This window comes from Pteropus alecto, unplaced genomic scaffold (genome assembly GCF_000325575.1).
Source record: "Pteropus alecto unplaced genomic scaffold, ASM32557v1 scaffold78, whole genome shotgun sequence".
NCBI lineage: Eukaryota > Metazoa > Chordata > Mammalia > Chiroptera > Pteropodidae > Pteropus > Pteropus alecto.
The window spans coordinates 14041311-14060495 of NW_006443124.1; the positions used below are offsets into that span (position 1 = coordinate 14041311).

At 51.3% G+C, this 19185-nt stretch overlaps 1 protein-coding gene across 1 annotated transcript in view; it reads left to right on the forward strand.

Moving 5' to 3' along the window:
* The window catches only part of UNC5A (unc-5 netrin receptor A), a 161041-nt gene that overhangs the window by 82916 nt on the left and 58940 nt on the right, over positions 1–19185 (forward strand). The gene's annotated exons all lie outside the window — the stretch shown is intronic.

Below are 19185 nucleotides of genomic sequence, written 5' to 3' on the forward strand. Positions count from 1 at the left end.
TGGTCAGGTAACCCAGTCAGAGCCAAGGAGACATGAGAATATTCCCAGTGTTTCTGGGAAAACAAGGTCTTCCTTCTCTCACACAGACACCTGAAAGAGATCTTCATTGTTCCCCTAAATTGGTATAAAATTAGAATGAAGGCAGCCATTTTACTACCAGGAAACAATAGCCCGGAGCTGTTCAAGCTGGGGGGTCAGGGGAGGCTTTTGCGAGAAACCTGAGGTGAAACTCACAACATAAAAGTCAGATGAGAGAGATGGAGAGAAGCAAGTTCTTGTAACATCTTTGGAGCTGATGGACCAAGCCTCACCTGATGCTAACACTACCTGTATAGCTCAATAAAACTGTATAACTCAGTAAACTCCCCCATGATACAACCAGTTAGACCTGAGTTTTCCTGTTACTTTCAACACCAAGCATTCTAACTGAAACTCCCTGCGGGCTGGGCCAGACAGAGAAAAGGAGTCAGGAAGACAAAATTCTTCTAAAGGATGTGAGAGATAGGAGTATCCACCTACCCACCCAGTGCTGGAAAAATTTCAGGAAAAGCCAGGCCGAGAAGGCAGATGAATTTTTTGGTATTATTAGTCTAGACAAGAGCAAATGTTGGCTATTTGGAGTTTGATTAATCACCTACTCTGTTAGAGTCCACAAATATTTCCTGAAAGGCAGTCATATGCAGATTACTCTATTGAATGATGGAAGACACACATTCGAACAGGACAGTCCCCACGGTGGGGAGTTCTAAGTCAGGTGAGGAAGACAGGCTCGGACAAAACTCACAGTGATGCAAACAGGATGCGGATAAGTGCTGAGATTAAGATATGACCCATGGGCCCTGGAAGCCTGGGGGCAGGATGATACAGGAAGATAGGACCCAGAAAATAGGGCGCCACCTCCGCCCAGAGAGAGAGCCTTTTCTCAATTCGCACAAAGACCCATTAGGAGCTAGAGCGGCCCCAAGCGCCAGGCTCACTGGGGGAGCAGTCACACCACACTAAGCCCTATCAAATTCTCCAGGTTCCGTGTTCCCCAAAGCGTGGAATGAGGACCGTGGCAGGGGTTGAGTTTTAGGAGGTGCCAAGAATAGAGTCAGTTCACACTGTCTCATTCAGATAGTGAGACAATTATTTCCTATGCGGCTCTCTCCGAAACTGTCTACAAAGGACCAAGTCTCCCTTTGGTGCTCACGTATTGTTCATGCCTCTCTACACTCACTGACCACTCCTTTTAGCAGAGGGAGAGAGCAGGCCTCAGCCTCCTGCCTTCCACAGGCAACAGGCTCTTGCTCAAATTTCCTCATACTGTTTTGTTTTCGTGGCATTTATTTTAACAGTTGTCTTCTATTTATGGCAAGTAATATTGGCTTTCCATTTATGACAGTGATAAGAAGCTTCCTTTTACATTTCATTTCTTTAAGTTTTTTAAAAGTAGCTGGTTTTAAGACAAATATTAGATAAGACCAGCGGGACACAGATATGATGAAAACTGTGAAGGCGGAATGTGAATAACCCAGGTGTGAGGAATAGTTATTGCACAAATGCTGGTTGCCTGCTGCGTGTAGGCACAGGGAATATAAGCAGGCAAAACCCCTACCCTCACGGAGTTTTCAGTCTAGCAGGGACGGGAAGGGGGGAGGGGGAAAGATGTCACCAAAGTAAATAAAATGCATGGTGTGTTAGATGGTGGTCAGTGATCTGTGTGCATGTGAAGCCAGGAAGGGGATGCAAACCTGCTGGGTGAAGCTCCACTGACACCTGACAGACAGTACAGGCTTGGGGGTGAGGCCGGGCTTCGCAGATTCCCTGGGAAGGAGTGCAGCAGGCAGCAAGCACAGAGGAACCCAGCCATGCTGCCATCCCGCTAAGCTGAGGCTGGTTTTGGAGACTCCCACTGGTTGAGATGACACACCACAGGAAACCCCACATCAGTGCACTGTTCCCCTTTCTTCAGAATGAAAAACTAAAACAAGGTCTGCAGAGACAAGAAGTGTAGCTTAGAAAGCAGCCACCAGGGCACAGCAAGGTCACCACAGCTCCATCCTGGTCCCACACCGTGCACAGGAGCAGCCCCTCGCGTGAGATCAGGACCCCACACAACAGAACCCACGAGGCATTGAAATCATTGCCTTCTGAGTCATCAGAATGCCGTTGACTTGTAGTCAATAACAGTATGGGGTGTTAAGTGCACTTATTATTCCATTTGTTTGAAAACTGGTCGTCTGTCCATGGTCCATCCGTAGCCCTGTAGGTAGAAACACCAAGAGTCTGAACCCTGCGTGTGAGCTGTCTGCTTCCGATCAGGCTCCTTTATTCACCTGAGCATCCATTTTCTTCAGTATAAAATGGAGTAATGCATTGAATGAGGCCATTTTTACTGCTCTTAGCACATGTGGCCAGTCAATAACTGTCCTGTTCCTCCATATACCTAACTCTAGTTACCCAGAACACTCCATCTCCCTTCCACAAATGGGAGGAGGAGACGGGCAGGAAACCCATTCATTCATTCGACAAGTATATATATTAGCCCACACCAGGCACTGTCCCGGTCACTGCAAGGACAGCAGCAAACAAAACAAAGACGAATAAGGACCTGCTTCCAGGATGGGAACATGTCACCAAAGCAACACGTGAGATTTCAGCTAGTCACAAGGAGCCAACTCAGACGGGGTGTTCAGGGGGGGCTTTGCGGAAGAGGTGACACCGGGGCGAGAAGGGGTGAGCTTTGTAAAGGTTTGCGGAGAGAGCACTCCAGGCAGAGGGCAGAGCAAGATTCCCGCAAGTCTTCTGCAAGACGGGAAGTCCGCTGCTGGAGGAAGTGAGCGCTGGGAGTGTAGCATGACAGGAGGGACAGGTCGGCCTCTGTGGGACTCTGGCAGGGGAGAGGTATGTGGAGATGGCATGTGGCCTGGGTGCAAGGAAGCCTGTAGTTCTCATTCCATGACAGGGCCCCTTCAACAGCATCTTTAGAACCCCAACCCCCATTTGAGTGAGACCCTGAGCTCCTGCCCACCAAGCCAGGCCCTGCCTGCTGCTCCCCCATCCTGGGCATCAGTGTCATCTTTGACCAGACCCCCGGGACACCCACATGCTGGCTGAATTTCGCCCCCCGAATCCCAGTTCTCTTCGGGATTGGAAGAAATCTCTGTGGTTTGGATGGAGGGAGGGCTGAGGAGGGGGAGAGAGCAAAGTGTGTCTGCTGGCACCAGAATCACAGCAGAAGCCAAAGTTGGAAACTGTCCCAAGTAGTTAGAAATTAAAATAATAAAAGAAAACTGAGCATATGGAGTTTGTAAAGTGACGTCCATCTTCACGAAGGGACACAACTTGCTCAGAATGCACTGGACAGCTGGAGTCTGTGAGGACGTGTCCGTGGGATAAGGATGAACACTCACCTCCCCAGCGGGGATGAGGGGCAGGGGTATCGTGTTGCTCTGGGCCATGAGGAGCGTGGGAATCGCTTTTGGGTTGTACCTTTGGAATAGGAGGAAGAATGTCCTCTATGTCGCCTTCCTAACCACAGCCCTCCCCAGCCCAGTGAATGCCCCCAGCTCAATCCCAAACCCACCTTTAATCCTTCATCTTCTGTATCCAACGCCAGAGCAGTCCTGAAGGCCGAACCTCCAAAACACACCCCAATCCAGCTGCTTCTCACCTCCTCTCCACCTCCCCTTCAATCCAGCAGCCACCTCTGCCTGGTCTCCCGATCTGGTCCAGTCTGTCCTCCCCATGGCCACCAGGCGGATCTCTTCTCCAAAGGCTTTCATCCCACCTCGGATAAAATCTCAGCTCTTCCCCACGGCCTTCAGGTCCCTGTGTGATCCAGGCTCTACACGCTTCCAACGTCACTGGCCTTCCTTCTGTCTCTCAAATGGGGCAAGGTCACCCTGCCTCAGGGCCTTTGTGCATGTGGTTGCCTCTGCTGAGAACCTTCTCTCCTGCCCTTTTTATAAATGGATCCTCATTCAGGCCTCATCCCAAATGCCACCTCCTCAGAAAAGCCCTCCCCAGACACCTCATCTAGAAGGCCACTGCTCTAATTCCTTTTGATATTACTCTATTTCTACATAATTGATCACTATCTAAAATCATCTTGTTTGTTTGTTTGTTTGATTTGTCCCTCTACCATGTAAGCACCGTGATCCCTGGACTTTGTGGTCTTTCTTGCTGTGTCCTCCACACCTGGAACAGTGCTTGGCCCAGAGTAGACCCTTCACAGACATTTACCGAATGGAGACCGAGCGAATGCCAGAACCACCTGGTGTATTGGCCGCCGCTGGGTGTTTAGGTAGCACCACGCAAAGCCTTGTGATTAGCAAGTGGCAAACATCATTGCACTCGGGCAGAATTCATGAGATTCTGATGGAGCCCACGTGTTCGTGAGTCAGGGCACTGCAGAGTGAGCCTGTTCCAGCCAAATCGCTGGACACCCCAACGTGTGTTGGGAGCTCCCATTCCCATAGGTCCAGAAACCAAGCAAAAAAACTTGACCTCCTGTTCCTGGATTTGGGAGCCACTTGGGAGGCCCAGGTGCCTCCAGCCTGGGTGCTCAGGTATCCCCTGTGCCGGGCAGCCATCTGGCCCAAGTCGGAGAGGTGCGCTGGCTGGAAGGTATGGACAGAGGAGCAAAAGGGGGAGGTAGGCCTCCTAGAAGTGCCTCTGGAGTAGGAGACCTGGCCGGCCTGAGGACCCTGAGGGTCCTTGAGGGCTCTGGAGTGCCTTGGCTTGGGTGCACAGAGGTGGTTGTGTGGCATATGTAGATGCTTGCGGGAAGTTGGGGCAGAAAGGACCTGCCCCAGGGGTGGCTGGGCCTGTGGAGCAGAGTGGAGGGTTCCCTCCCTGCAGTACCCCCTTCCCTCCTTCTCTATCCTCCCCCTCCGTCTGGCTGCTCCTCTCCCGCTCTGCTGCACACTGGCCTCCACAAGATGAATTTTCCTGGCTGTGCCAATCTTGCTGCCACCTGTTCGCGCTGTGCTGGAGCCAGCAAAGTGGCTCAGCTTCAAACCCAGAGCAGCTGGGAGAGCGGTTGCCAAGCCTCGTCATTTCCCTTGCTCCCCTCCTTTGTTGCTGCAGCCGGGGCTTGGGCTCCAAGACATCCTGTCACCTGCCGTCAGCTGGGCAGCCCCTTCTTTCCCCCTACCATACTCCACTAGACCCCTCCAGGCCTCCTCGGGCCTCAGCCCCCCTCATTGTCAGGCTGCAGAGCAGGGTGCAGTAGGGGCATTCACAGTGGCCCTCACCTACTTCCCATCCCCAGCCCAGACTCTCAGTCCCCGTCCTCTCCCTCACTTCCTGTGGAGTTCCCCAATTTACTGTTCCCAGGAGCCTTATGCAGGAACTCCAGACAGAAGGACTGAGGCTGGGACCAGTGGCCTGAGAGAGCCGGGAGCTGTCCAGCTTTACCCACTGAGCTCATGACACAGCAGGCATCCCGGGACATAAGCAGGCAGAGCAGGCATCAAACCTCTAGGGAAGGGAAGGTTTCAGAAACTTCCTGCAATAGCACTCCCAGCCCTGGCCCTGATGCTCACTGGCTGGCTCCATGACCTTGGCAAAGCTCCTCTGAACTAGTGTCCTAGCTACCAGTGGGCGAGGCCAGTGCCCACCCACCCTGCAGTGTCACCACGAAGAACAAACAGAGGACCAGTATCTTGAACTCCTTTGGGACAAGGCAGGGATATAATTAAATACATGCGTGGGACAGAGAAACGCAAATTGTAAAGTACTGTGCAGCTGAGGATCTGATCTTGCTCTTTCTCATGGGGTGTGGACTGGCCCCCAGAGAAATGGTAGGGCCCTGTAGTCAGAGTGCGTGTATGCCCGGCCTCTGGGACAAAGATGTGGGCTGTGTCTGCCTTCAGAAATACTAACTCCAGCTGAGGGGGCATCTAATGGCTGAGAGACAGACACATCAGAAGATAGAGCAAGATACAGGCAGACAGACAAATAAACACAGATGAAATAGCCAGTAAGGCCGATGGCTCTCCTGATGGGAACAGACAGGCGGTAGAGGCTGGGTTCCCATAGCCTGGGGCCTTTCCCTGCTCCATCAGCATCCTCTCCTGCCTCCTGCCCTAGGTCATTGGCTCTCACACACACAGACCTAGAGGCACATGGGCACACGCACACATCCTGGTGCTCACACGGCTGCCTCCTGCAGCCACAGAGGGACGGGGCAGGGCTAGGGAGTGGTGAGTAGAGGCCTGGACCCTCCAAATCCAGAGAAGCTACTGAGAAGGGAACCAGGCTCTGGCATTTGGGGGAAGGGATCTTCCCTTTGCACAAATTACTTGGAGTGAGAGGAGGTGTGCCTTTGTCGATGATAGTAATGGGAAACTACCGACCATTTCCATGGGGTGTGGGGCTAATCTGGGGGTGAGTCATGAAGGAGAAGCTGAGAAGCTGAGGAGGTTGGTGGAGAAACCGTAGTGTCTGCTTGAGATTGTCAAGGTAAATCTTTCTGGTGCCCAGAGCTGAGGGGCTCCAGTGCCATCTGATTTGTGAGGCTGGGCTGGGGGCACCAGCTCTGGCAGGCTCTGGACGAGGCAGGGGCTCGGGCCAGCAGCCCTGCTTCCTCTGTGCCCCTGCCATGCATCCTCCCACAGCTGCCAGACTGTTCTTTTGAGAATAAGCATCAGATCTGTCCTTCCTGGGCTTCCCTCCCCAGCCCCATGGCTTCCCACTGTATATGTAATGAAGCTCAAATCCTACCTATGGTTTACAAGGGCCCAGGGTCTGCTCTGCCTACCTCTCCAACTTCACATTCCAGCTCTTCCTCATTTACCACCCTCCATCCACACTGGCCCCATTGTTCCTCCAACCCAGTCCCACCTCAGGGCCTTTGCACTTGCTGTGCTCTCTGCCTCAGACACTCAAACTGCCAGTTCTTACCCTGGTCGCCTTCTCTTCATTCAGGTCTCAGGGGAGAGGTCTTTCCCTGTCCTAATTAGTGTCTCCTCTTTCCTCCTGGCCCTGTCGCATCTTCTAGGTTTTGCGCATTTGTTTTCTGCATAGCACGTATTCCTACGTGAAAATATTTCCTTTGCGTGTTTTTCGTCCAGCTCTGCCCTGCAGAATGCAACCTCATGTCTTGTCCGTTGCTGTTTCCTACTGTCTGAGCCAGAGCCTGGAACACGATAGGCATTTAATAAAGCCCCTCTGTGAATGAGTGAATCACAGAGGAAGAGGTCAAGTGACCCCGGAGTGGGGACACAGACCCAAGAAACTGAACAGAATAGAAGGCAATGCAACTGGAGGACGGGCCAGGACCGGAGAGCCCTCCAAGGGGCTCACAATGCCAATGTTCATTTTCCCATGAGTTTTCTTGGTTCACCTCGTTTAATGTTCATCACCTGAAGCTGGTGTATTATGAACCCCATTTTACAGATGAGGCAGCTGAGGCTCCAAGAGATTAAACTATGTGTCCGAAGTCATGCTGCTTACAGAAAAGAAGATGAATCCACATCCCACACTTTCTCCTCTGTGGCACATGGCCTCACAGCTGGTTAGAGAAAGGTCTTAGGGGCCCCATCTGTCTCCCTGGAATCACTCACAGGAAGTGATTCCCAAAAGGGCTTGCCTATTTGAGATGGCAACAGAAAGGAGTCATGGGCTGCAGGCTTACAAGGACCCCCGGTTGAAGAGGGCGGTGACCAGGAAAGAGAAGCCAGTGAAGTGGGTCCTAGTCCTTGGCGGGCAAGAGAAGGGTGAACGGAGATCTGACTCTTGACTGGAAATAAATTCCTGGAGGAGAGCTCCAGGATGGAAACGACTGAAGGCTTAGATCCGAGTCCTAGCCCTGCTTCTGGCAAACACATCTCATCTTTGGCTTTGCTGTTCTCTCCTATAGAATGGAGATAATAATGTCTACTTCCCAGAGTCGCTCTGAGAACGAGTCAAGCCTTGCATGTGAGAATGTTTTTATAACCCTTCAAGGGTTGTACAAGTCTGCATTGGTGAGGACCCACTGGCTTCGAGGGTGAGAAATCCACCTCAAACTGGCTCAAACTCGAAAGGCTAGTCACGAGCTCTTATAAGCAAAAAGTCCTGGAGGTAATGGAGGTTTGGCTTCAGGCATGGCTGGATCGGGGTGCTCCAACAGAACCAGTCTCTCTCCTCTGTGGGCTCCCTTCTTAGGCAGGCTCTCCTTGATGGGTGACCATTAGCCACTCCAGGTCCCCACGCTGACAGACGACTAACCCCACCTGAAAGGCAGTGTCTCCTGTGTAAGCCCCAGCTTAAGTCTCAGGTACAAACTGGGGCCCAATCTGAACCAGGGGTGAGATTGGCTGCATCTGAACCATGAAGACTCTGAGTAGGGGTGGGGGTTAGTCTAAAAGAAAATGGTGCCGCTGCCGGAAGAGAAGGTCTAGGATCCTGGATGGCCAACAACAGACGTTCAAGGCAAGATCGACAATGGCATCCTCACCCTTTCAGCTGGCACTGCGGAGCAACATTCTTTAGGTTCCAGGTCCCAAGAGGTGCCACTCTTGGGCTGCCCTGCAGGGGCTCAGAGCAGGCCACTTCCTTGGGAAAGTATTGAACGGAGCTGCTGTGAGAGTTAAACAGAACTGTTCTGTGAATGTGGTTTGTAAAGGGTGAAAACACCCTTCAAATGTTGTTTTAGAATAGGAGAGGGGCGGGGAACTACAAGGTTTGGGAACTGAAAGAGGCTGAGAAATCATTGGCCACCGCCCCCTTTTTATAGTCATCACGTGAGGAAACAGATGCAGATCGCATCATGTTACTCCCCTGCCTAAACCCTCCACTGGCTTCCCTTTGCTCTTAGAATAATCTAAATTCCCTTCCTCTGTCTCAAAGGCCCCTGGGATCTGGCCCCCGCCAGGCTTTCCAACTCTACGCTCCTTCTCCATCCCACCATCCACCTGTGCTTCAGCTGCATCACCTCTCCTTTTGTTGGACAAACACATCGAGCTCATTTCCTTCTCAGATGCTTTGCACTTGCTGGTGCCTCTGCCCCGAACACTTTTCCCCAGATGGCCAAACGGCTGCCATTTTCTCATTACTCTCACTCGGATCTCTGCTGAAACATCACCTTCTCAGAGATTCCCCTGGCCACATTCAGAACTGATGCTCTCCACACCTTCGCCTTCCATTCTGTCTCACTTTACCCATTTTATATTCTTCACCAGTAGGAATGATCTCATTGGTTTATTTATTGGCTAGTTTATTATTAATTCCTCTCCTGTCTGCCACCCCCACTGAGGTAACCAGATCCAAGAAAACGAGACCTACACACAACCCAGGGCTTGGCATATAGTAGGGGATCAATAAATACTTGTTGAATGAATGAGTGTATGGATGGATAGATAGTCAATGGATAGTGGATGGGTGAGCAAGTGGATGAGTGGATAGGCAGATAGATGGCTGGGCTGAGCTCATGCCCTGCCTAGTCTTGTCTTCATTCTCTAAATTGTTTCTTGCCCTTAAAAAGATGTGCTCTGTTTCCCTTTTTAGACTAGGAACTGACTTGGAGCTCTGGTAGCTAAAGACCCTCCAGACTCTCCACTTCACACCAGCTCCCCCACTGCAGCTTTCCTTAGTGACACCTGCTCTAATCGCTGAATTCAGCTGACTTCAAAGCCCATTAAACTGATCATTAGAATGTTAATAAAACCCTTTCCCCTGCATGGGCATACTTCTGCCCTCACCTGCTGCCTGCTGCCCATCGGCTGGATCTGCTGTCACTGTTGCCAGGAGCTGAGAGAGAGCTCACCGCCCCCCCTTGCCTGGCAACCATGCAGGTGAGCTAGGCACCTTAGTCCTCACAACAGCCCCCAGGGAGGTGTGTCACTCAGCCTTGTTCCTCCAGGGCTGTTCTGGGAGGTGGGAATTGGGAGGCCGCCTGTCTCTTTGAGGACCTGCCACCTGAACTGGGGGGCCTGTGTGGTTGGTAGGGGAGGCTGCCAAGGTGGTGCTGTGGCAGCCTCACACACAGACAGCTTTCTGCGAGCTGCCCTGGTGTCTCGGCGACAGAGGTAGAGGAGGGAAGGGGTGCTACTGTGACCTCGGCTCACTCCAACCACTGAAAAGAAACAGGGTCCAGGGGAACATTCAGGCAGGCGGGGCGGTGGGTCATGACCCTGTCAGGAGCAGGATGGGCCCACTGGGCTGAGACCATATTCATGCAACACCCTGATGCAGGTACCAGGCCATTCTCACATGAGGTCTCAAGGGTCAGGGAGGCTCCTCTTCCTATCTGGAAAATTCCATCTCAGTGAAATCCGATAGAAGAAAACATCAACTCTCCAAGTCATTGTTGAGTGGGGATGGGGGAAAGCACACTGCAAAAAGACGCATACAGAAAGATGCTGTATTGTAAAAAATCTAAAATCAAGCAAAACTATGTCAGTTATATCAAGATATACACCTGTATGCCTGCAGAGAAACGCCTAGAAGGCTACATGCCAGACTCTCACTAGTGGTTACCTCCCTGGAAAAACCTGAGGTTGGGAGTGGGGTTATTTGTAACCTTTTTTTTTTTTTTACTCTTCTTTCTCTAAGATTATCCTTTAATTTTTTTTTTTTTTTTTTTTTTTTTTTTTTTTTTACTAAAATAAGGTATTCATGTTTTATATGTGAAATTTAAAATTAATTTTTAAAGGTATTCACCAAGGATGTAATTTAGAGTGAGGGAGGGTCAGACTTAACCCTAGGAGGAAGTGACCCGAAGGGTTATGAAAGGGCATGAGGGGGTCCTTGCTGGCATAGGGCCCCCCGCCTTGAACTAGGCCCCTCCACTGGCAAACCCTGTTCTTCTTTCACCTTGGAGCTTCCCTGGGCCAGGGTGCCTCTGGCTGCCTTCCCAGACCTGACTCTCCTTACAGCTCCTGCCAAGCCCTCATCTTGAGGTGGCTGAGGCAGATGCAGGAATCATGTTAATCAAGGCAGGTGCAGGAACCTAGAAATCAGTTCTAGGACTTAGGGAGCAGGGAGGATGGGAATCCAGTCCCCGAGGAAGTGGGAGCGTTCTGCTCCACTGATCCTATAGTGCCAGGGCTGCAGTGTCTCTGCAGCCACCCAGCCAAGTGACAGAGTCCACGTGCTCATGCAAAGGGGGTTATTTTATTAACCAGATTAAGCATCTCTCCTTCTAATTACTAGTTTAATTAACCTTGGCACACAGTATGTATCAACCCCAAGGGACTGAGTCAGAATTGCCTCACTGGGTGAGCATCACCCATCTGCTGTGCACTCGCTTCAGCTGGCCCTCAAGGTGCCAGGGCAGTGGGCTCTGAGGGCCAGGGGTGGGGCAGGGGAAAAGTGGCATGGTTGTCAGGAACCTCTCAGGAGGGTCTTCTGTGAGTGCTGGATTCCAACATGGCTGCCTTCTGCAGCCCTTCTGCAAGAGATCCTGCACAAGGTGACTACAGAGAAGCCTAGGCCACCAAACTTGTGTCTCCCAGGTGTCTGCAGGGTAGCAAAGCACCCTGGGTAAAGCCCGGAACTGGAAGACTTGTGTTCAACTACCGCTTACTGGGTGGTGATGGTGCAGGCGCTACCGTAAATGCCCAAGCCTCGGTTTTCTCATCTGTGAAATGAGCACAGGGTTACCTAGGACACGGGACAAGTTATGTGGTTTAGTTAAGAGAACAGAAGTCAAGATGCTTTGTAAATGACATTTATTCATTTATTCAGCGTATCTTTATGGAGTGTGCTCTACGTGTTGGCAAAAGTAAGCAATGATGAATGGAGTGAACTTAAAGCTCAGTGTCTGGCTAAAAACCCCAGAGTCATGCCCATGTGCGTGCACACACAGTTTTTCCTGACTGGTCGCCCCCAATAGCCCATGCTCAGCACACACCTCACAGACACTTGCACATCACATGCCGGCACACACATTCTCCTTTACAGCCGTGAATGGAACATGCAGCATCTCAGAAACACGCCTACATGTGTGGAGACGACTGTGTGGCCCCTCTGTTCTCAAGAAGCATGAGGCCAGAGATGTCATAGTTACAAGAAGCACGGAGGCCCTGGTAAAGGGGTTTTATATATTTATTTATTTAAAAGCTTATTAAAACCCACACCTAGTCTCCTCTTCACTAATGCAGTGTTGTTGGAGCCTCCCGATGTCTGTGTGGGAGGGTGAAGATGGGAGCGAGTGTATCTGCATACGCGTGAGAGAGAAGCCTTTCCATGCATTTGTATGTAGGATGCACCGACGTGTGTGTGCACGTGCGTGTGTGTGTCCAGGTGTGGAGTGTGAGGTGTTCATTATGAGTATGCTTCTTAAGACCTTTCAATCGTGAGCAGTGTTTCTCAACCTATTTTTCACTATTGCCTCCATAAGGAGCTTAGTAGACATTTTTTCCCTAATCGCCCCCTCTCTGAAATTGTAATACCACAGATACACTGTATATCTGTTTATGTGCTATATATAGACCTGTCTTTTATAGAAAGAGTCAGATTTTTCCTCCCACCTCCACCCCCAAAGAACCAATTTTGGCCCCCTTGGAGGCAATACTGCCCCTGTTGAGAATTCATGATGCTCACCAAGAGCTTCCAGCTCCAGGGGCCTGTGACCCCTGACATTATGTGCCGTGATTCCCAGTCTCTCTCGACGGACCAGTCGAAACCCTCTGAAATGCAGATTCATGGGCCCCATCTGGCAATCCCATAGTAGACTTGGGAAGCAGTCCAGAAATCTGGGTTCTAGTAAGCTCCCAGGGGGTCCTGATGCCCTGGCTGAGAGAGGACTCTGGGGCCGAAGGGAGTTTAGAACAATCAGGGACCATTTCATCTGAGGGGAGAGGGTCTATCTGGAGACCCCCCGACCCAGTCCAAGAGGACTTGGAATCAACCCACAAGGCCTGGGGCCCTGGCCATCAAGCCTCCCTATATTAGAGCTGCCCCAGAGCTCCCCGGGGGGAGGCTGGCAGCTGGACCAGAACAGCTCTCACTGACCAAAATTTCAAGAAGATACAATGAAGAATGTGTTCCCAAGATCAGGACCATGCAGCTGGAGTCTGGAACAAACGCTGACCCAGGTGTCTGCAGCCCCATTTCCTATCTGTTCAATAGAGCCACAGATGCTCCCACACTGGCCTGGGCCTCCCTTCTGGGAGCCCAACCTTCCCACAGTCCCAGGGACTCAGTGTGCCAGGCACTGGGAGAGGAGGCAGCTTACCTTGCCCTGCCCACCAGACCAGCCCAGTTTTCGGGGTTTGGAACCCCATCTGGGCGTTGCCAAGGAGCTGGTAGCAAAATCAATCAGAAATAGAGACCCCCCCCAATGTGGCCTTGCTTTTTGTGGGTACAAAAGAAAAGCCCTGACTCTTTGGGGGACTGGACCAGGGCCAAGCCCCAGCCCTGGGCGTCTGAGTGATCAGAACACAGGGGACTGATTGACACGCTGTGGGCAGTGGTTCAGCAAGAGGCTGCCATGGGGCAGATGGGAGCCTAGAAGAAGGAGGGAGGGAGGGGCCATTGTGGTGGCTGTGGTGTGGAGTGGGTTGGGGGGTAGAAGTGACTCAGGACATGATGGCAAGAGAGAAGGTGGGATGAGAGTGGATGGGAGATAGAGATGGAGATGGAGGGAGCCTGGAGAAAGAGCAGGGAGGAGGGAGCAGGACACTGCAATCTGGTGGGGAAACCAGGAAGGCATCCTTCTCCCTCTCTTAAGCTTTTAAAGGCATCAGAGCATCTTGCTAATTGTTCATCTCCCAGAGACGCTAATGAAATTAACTCTGCAAAATGCTCATCAGGTCATCTGCAGAGGGCATGGTGCCAGGCTTTGGCTTGGTCTAATCCCATCCTCCTTCTCCTCCTCAGCTTCTCCTGCCCTTTCCTGATGATTCCTCACCCCTCTTTTTCACGAAGCCCCTCGGCAGGAACACCTCACCTCCAAACCTGCCTGAGAGAGCCCAGTGGGGACACTAGAAATGGGGGCTGTGTAGCCAGGGAAACCTGAGTCTGAGATGCCATGGAGCTCATGAAGCTGGAAAGGTTGTCTCTGGGTGTGAGTATTTCTGTGTGCGTGTGTTTCTGAGTGTGTGTGTGTGTGTGTGTGTGTGTGTGTGTGTGTGTGTGTAATAGCACATATATCATAGGAGCATGTAATCCTAATAAAACCATTTGTTAGACTGAACATTCTTTCAATCACTCAGCGAACATTTCTGAAGAAGCATGTAGGTTTAAATCCTTGTTTTACCCCTTATAAACAGTGTGGCGTTAAGCAAGTTACATCCTTACTCTGTGCCTCAGTTTTTGTTTCAATACAATTGGGATAATAGCATCTACTTCATGAAGGGGGTTTGTGAGAATTGGAAGAGATAAACCAAGTAAGGAGCTTTAGTCTTGTGCTGGGCACTGTCCTCAGTCCTGGAGGCAAGGAGCCCTTGGGTGCTATGCTGAGGCACAGGAGAGGCCCAGGCACAAAGTTTTTAAGTAGCATGGGGAAGCATGGAGAATGGGTCTGTGCAGGAAAGAAGTGTGGATCTGTGTATGTAAATATATACAGGAAACTTATGTGTTTTTATTGATTGTATTCAGTTGTAGACGTGCACCTATGTAAGTTGGGTGTGGGAAGTGCACGTTAGGAGCAGAGATTGAGTGAGTGCTGGCATGCTGTGTGTGTGTGTGTGTGTGTGTGTGTGTGTGTGTGTGACTGTGTGAGTGCACGCATGTGCTGGATTCAGGGCATGGATGGATGTTGGGGCTCTGTGTATGGAAGGGACTGGTCTAGATGCTGCTGGGGGTCCTCTGAAGCAATTTATTTCTAGTTCTCTTTCCCCTCTTGACCCCCCCCCCACATTCTTTACTTGTATGACGACCTGGCTGTCATTCTCCCCTACCTCACAACTAGAAGGACATCTATATCTTCTCCCACAGGCTCCCCCAATGGATAGCATTGAGGCTTACAAACAATAGGCACTAATAAATGCCTGGGAAAGGCTCTAGAACAGGTATCCAGAAAGGATGATTCTGGATCATTCTTTCAAATGCAAATAAAAGAAACCCAAATGAGCTTAAACAACAAATAAGTGATTGTATTGGCCCATGTAACTGAAAAACTGGGGACATATCTGACAGCTTCAGGTGCAACTTGATCCAGGTTCTTGAGTGGTGAACCAAGACTCAGCATCTCTCTCTTCTTCAGGCTCTGCTCTTCTCTTCCTGGGCTTAAGACATGTAATCCTCACATCATGGCAGCTCCAGGATCTCCTTTTTCCTGCTCCAAGTCCAGCAAGAAAATAAATTCTTTTTTTCCTTAGCTCCAACAAAGGTCCTAGAAATGAGCCTCAGTGGCTTGGCTTGGGTCGTATGTGCATTCCTGAACAAATCACTGTGCTTCAGGGGATAATAGATGCTGAGTGGCCAGGCCTGAAGCATGTGCCATCCTTGCATGGCACATTGCCATTCCTACCCCATGGAACTGGGGTAGGTTAACTCCACATGAACCTCATGCACTGACAGTGGGGAGGGAAGATCCCTCAAAGAAAAGATGGGAAGATGCTGCTTCCAGAAGACAGAGCTAGATGCTGGGCAGTGGGCAGATTTGAATGCTGGACTCAGGGCAAGGACCATCAAAAACCAGTGTGGGGTCACCAAGAGCAAGTCCTGCCTGCCAAACTAACTTCCTATTTGATTGGGTTATTGGCCTGGCAGATCAGGGCGAAGCTGGATGCTCATGAGTCTGGAGCTCTGCAGGTTCTTGCCATTTATTCTGTGGGTGCAGCAGTGAGATGTGAGCTGAACAATGGTGTGGTCAGAGGTTTCCCGAGTGGACAAAAGAGAAGGTGACTTATTGCCCGAACGCACTTTGCAACATAGTCTGTCCTTGGTCCTGCCCTCAGCCACCTGTTTAGGAAGGATTTGGTTGAAAGCATATATGACTTCTCCATCTCATCTGGGAACGACAAGAAACTGAAGAAAATAGTAAGTACCCTACCAGAGAGCCTCCACATCCTGAGAAAGCTCCATATGGGAAGAGATTAGACGTCATACAATGGAATAGAATTGGGATGAAATGAAGTCTGTACACTTAAATTCAGAAAGCCAGCAACCCAAAGGTAGACGAAAAAACATCCAATTGTTGGCAGCATGTATGGCAAAGGCTTAGGACAATGTGCCTCAAAGTACGGTCTTCAGACCACTGGCACCAGTAGAAATAGCCAGGGTGGGGGATATTTGGTAAAAGCACAGATTCTTAGACGCCTCCCAGACATAATATCGGAATAGGGCAAAGCCTGGAGATTTGCATGTTAGCCAGCATCACAGAAGCTTCTGGCACATCTCCGACTCAGTGATGGCCTCCTCACCACGGGCTCTGAGGTCACCCAGTCCAGTGGGCATTAACAGTGCGATGTCACGACCAACCGCTGATTGGGACAAGCCCTGGCAGCCCTCCTGATTCTTAAGCAGAATTCAGGTGAAATGTACACTCCCCCATCTCTGAAAAGGCATCCTGCTCATTTTCCTGACACACCCTTGGAAATGGACAGCTGAGCTGAGATCTGCTTGACTAAAAGGAACCAGCATGTGAAGATCTGGCAACAGAGTGTTCCAAGAAGAAAAGCAAGTGGGAAGCACCGGATGAGCTTGGACGCTGGAGAAACAAGGGAGGCCAACATGGCCAGGGCAGAGGTAGGCAGGGGCAGGTCATGCTACGTCTGGAGGCTGTGGTCATCATTTTTCACATATTTCAGCTGCTGCCTTCGAGGCATGTGGCAGCATTGCACTTCCTGGCCCCTTTGAGTGGGGCTGTGGGGCCAGTTCTGGCCAATGAATTGTGAGTGGAATCGACACATGTCATTTCTGGGCTGAGCCATTGATTGTTGATGGGTGTATTTCCAGAGTTCCCTTTCCTCTGCCTCACTGCCTTAATGTTCCAGGGAGTGGCTGCTTTGTCTGCCGTGGTCCATGAGCGAGGATGATCTGGGGCAGTAGACCCATGATGGACAAATGAGGAATAAACCTCTGTTGATTTAAGCCACTGAGATATGAGGACTGTTTGCTACCATGACATAACCTAGTCTACACTGACTGTTACACAAACCATTCTATTCTGGCTGGAGAGAGAGGGCCAGAGAAGTAGACACATCAGCCAAACTGAGCAGAGGAGATTCTTTCCTGTCCTATACTCCAAACCTTATCTCAAATTCCAATCTCAGAGTAGAAAAATGCAGGAGGAGGAAATGTAAGGAGTGTGGACACTGAAATTAAACCTCCCAGGTGCCCACCTCAGCTAGCTCTGTAATCATTAAATAAGGTTGGCCCTGGGGATAACGCACTTCGCTTTCCCCAAGGCTCAGTTACCTCACCTATATAATGGGGATAATAAAGTTTATGTAACAGGATTGCATGTGAGGATCAAACCAAATTATAAATGTTGGCAAGGACATAGCAGAGTCTAGCACACGCCATTAAGATATCTCATATTCCAGCCCCCAATACTAGTCCTTCATCCTCAGCCACCTCCCTCCAGTGCCCAAACCCCAATTCCTAATCATCTCACCCATCCCAGGAGCCCCCCAATGCAGGTCCTGCTACTTTTTCACCTCACCCACCCACCTCTTCCCTGGGAGCAGGTTGGGGCCTGGTGTCAGAGGGAGAAGCCTGGGCATACACTGCTCACCCCAACACATACACAGACACATACGTGCACATGCACACACACACACACACACACACACATTCCAGTTGGGTAGATCAGGCCCCCTGACAAGGCACACATGCAAGCAACCTCCAAAGCAGAGTTCAAAACCAGAAGCTGGTGGATATTTGTGGACATTTTTATCTGGGCTCTGATGAGGTTTAAATTTTTTTATTTTTTAGTAAAAGATTTTAAATCAGTAGATTTCACATGCAATGGCTTCTACTGACATCTATGTAAAATTGGAAGATATGGCCAATACTGGGCCCCAATTCCACCCCTCCCCCAACTGGAACCTGTAGAAGAGTCAGTTGTCCTTGTAGTTCGGACCCTATGCCCAGTTCTCAGCACTGGCGTTGCCTCTTGGGGGCGGAAGCCCAGCATCTGCAGAAGAGCATCTGGGCACTGGCTGATGTTTTTGTTTTTTGTTTTCATAGTATAGTTAAAAGGAAAGCAAAAACATTTCTCATAACCCCTCTCTATCAAAAGTAGGAAACAAAAGACAGACCGAGAGAGGGCCTCGTGTTTCAAGAATTATAGGAGAGCTCATATTTCTTTGTGGAAGCGAAATCCATTCTCAAATCGCCCAGCGTGCAGCATCAATGTATATTATGGTCTGGCTACTGTAGGTGGTTTAGTTTGCGACCCTGCCCTCACCCTTCTCATACCCCTCCCGACCCAGCGTTGGAACCTCTCTTTTTCTGACCACTCGCCCCGTGCACATAGTGCGCGTTTGTCATTTCCTTTCTCCTTCAAGGCAACCCTCTGTTTATTTTAACCCGATTAAGGAATGGGGGTGGGGAAGAGGAGACTTCAGCAGCAGTCATTGCTGGAGGCTCCGAGAGACGACGTGACTTGCCCAAGGTCATAGAGCTAGAAGGTGGAGGCGCCTAGACCCTACCCCAGGTCTCTCTAGCCTCCAAAGCCCAGGTAGCTCCTTCACGCCCACGTCTCCGGCTCCGTGAGCGCTCGGGGCGCAAATACCGCGCACCCAGTCAGATATGCTGCGCCCTGGGGTTGTTTTCCTCAGACGAATGGCGCCGTGGGGTTAGGGAAACCTGGGGTCACGCTGGGGTCCACCAGGCTACGTGCTTGGGACTGCGCGTGGCCCAGAACTGGGCCTTCCAGAGCACCTCTGCGGGCCGGCCGGGGCCCGGGCGCTCTCCCGCAGTCCCCTGTTCAAGCCGCGGGCTGGTGGCGTACCGCGGCGCACTGTCGGCCTCCAAGCGCGGCCAGGAGGCGGAGAGTTGGGCGGGGGCGAGGGGAACAGGTTGAGGCCCAAGATTGCAGCCGAACCGCCCGGGCACCCCTGCCCGGGGCCGCTCTCTGCAGGCTGGCTCCAAGCCGAGGTCGCCGCAGCCCTGGACCCCTCCCGGGCCACCTGTGCGCAGGCTGGCTGGCCCCGGAGAGCCCAGATCCGAGAACTAATCCACTCCGGGTTTCAGACTCCTGGCCTGGTCCCTGGAGACAGCGCGGGGCGGTGGGAAGCCTCCCCGCCCACCACCCCAGCCCCTCCTCGGGGGAGCCTCGAGCATCGCCGGGAGGGATCCCCGAAGCTGGGGGTGGCC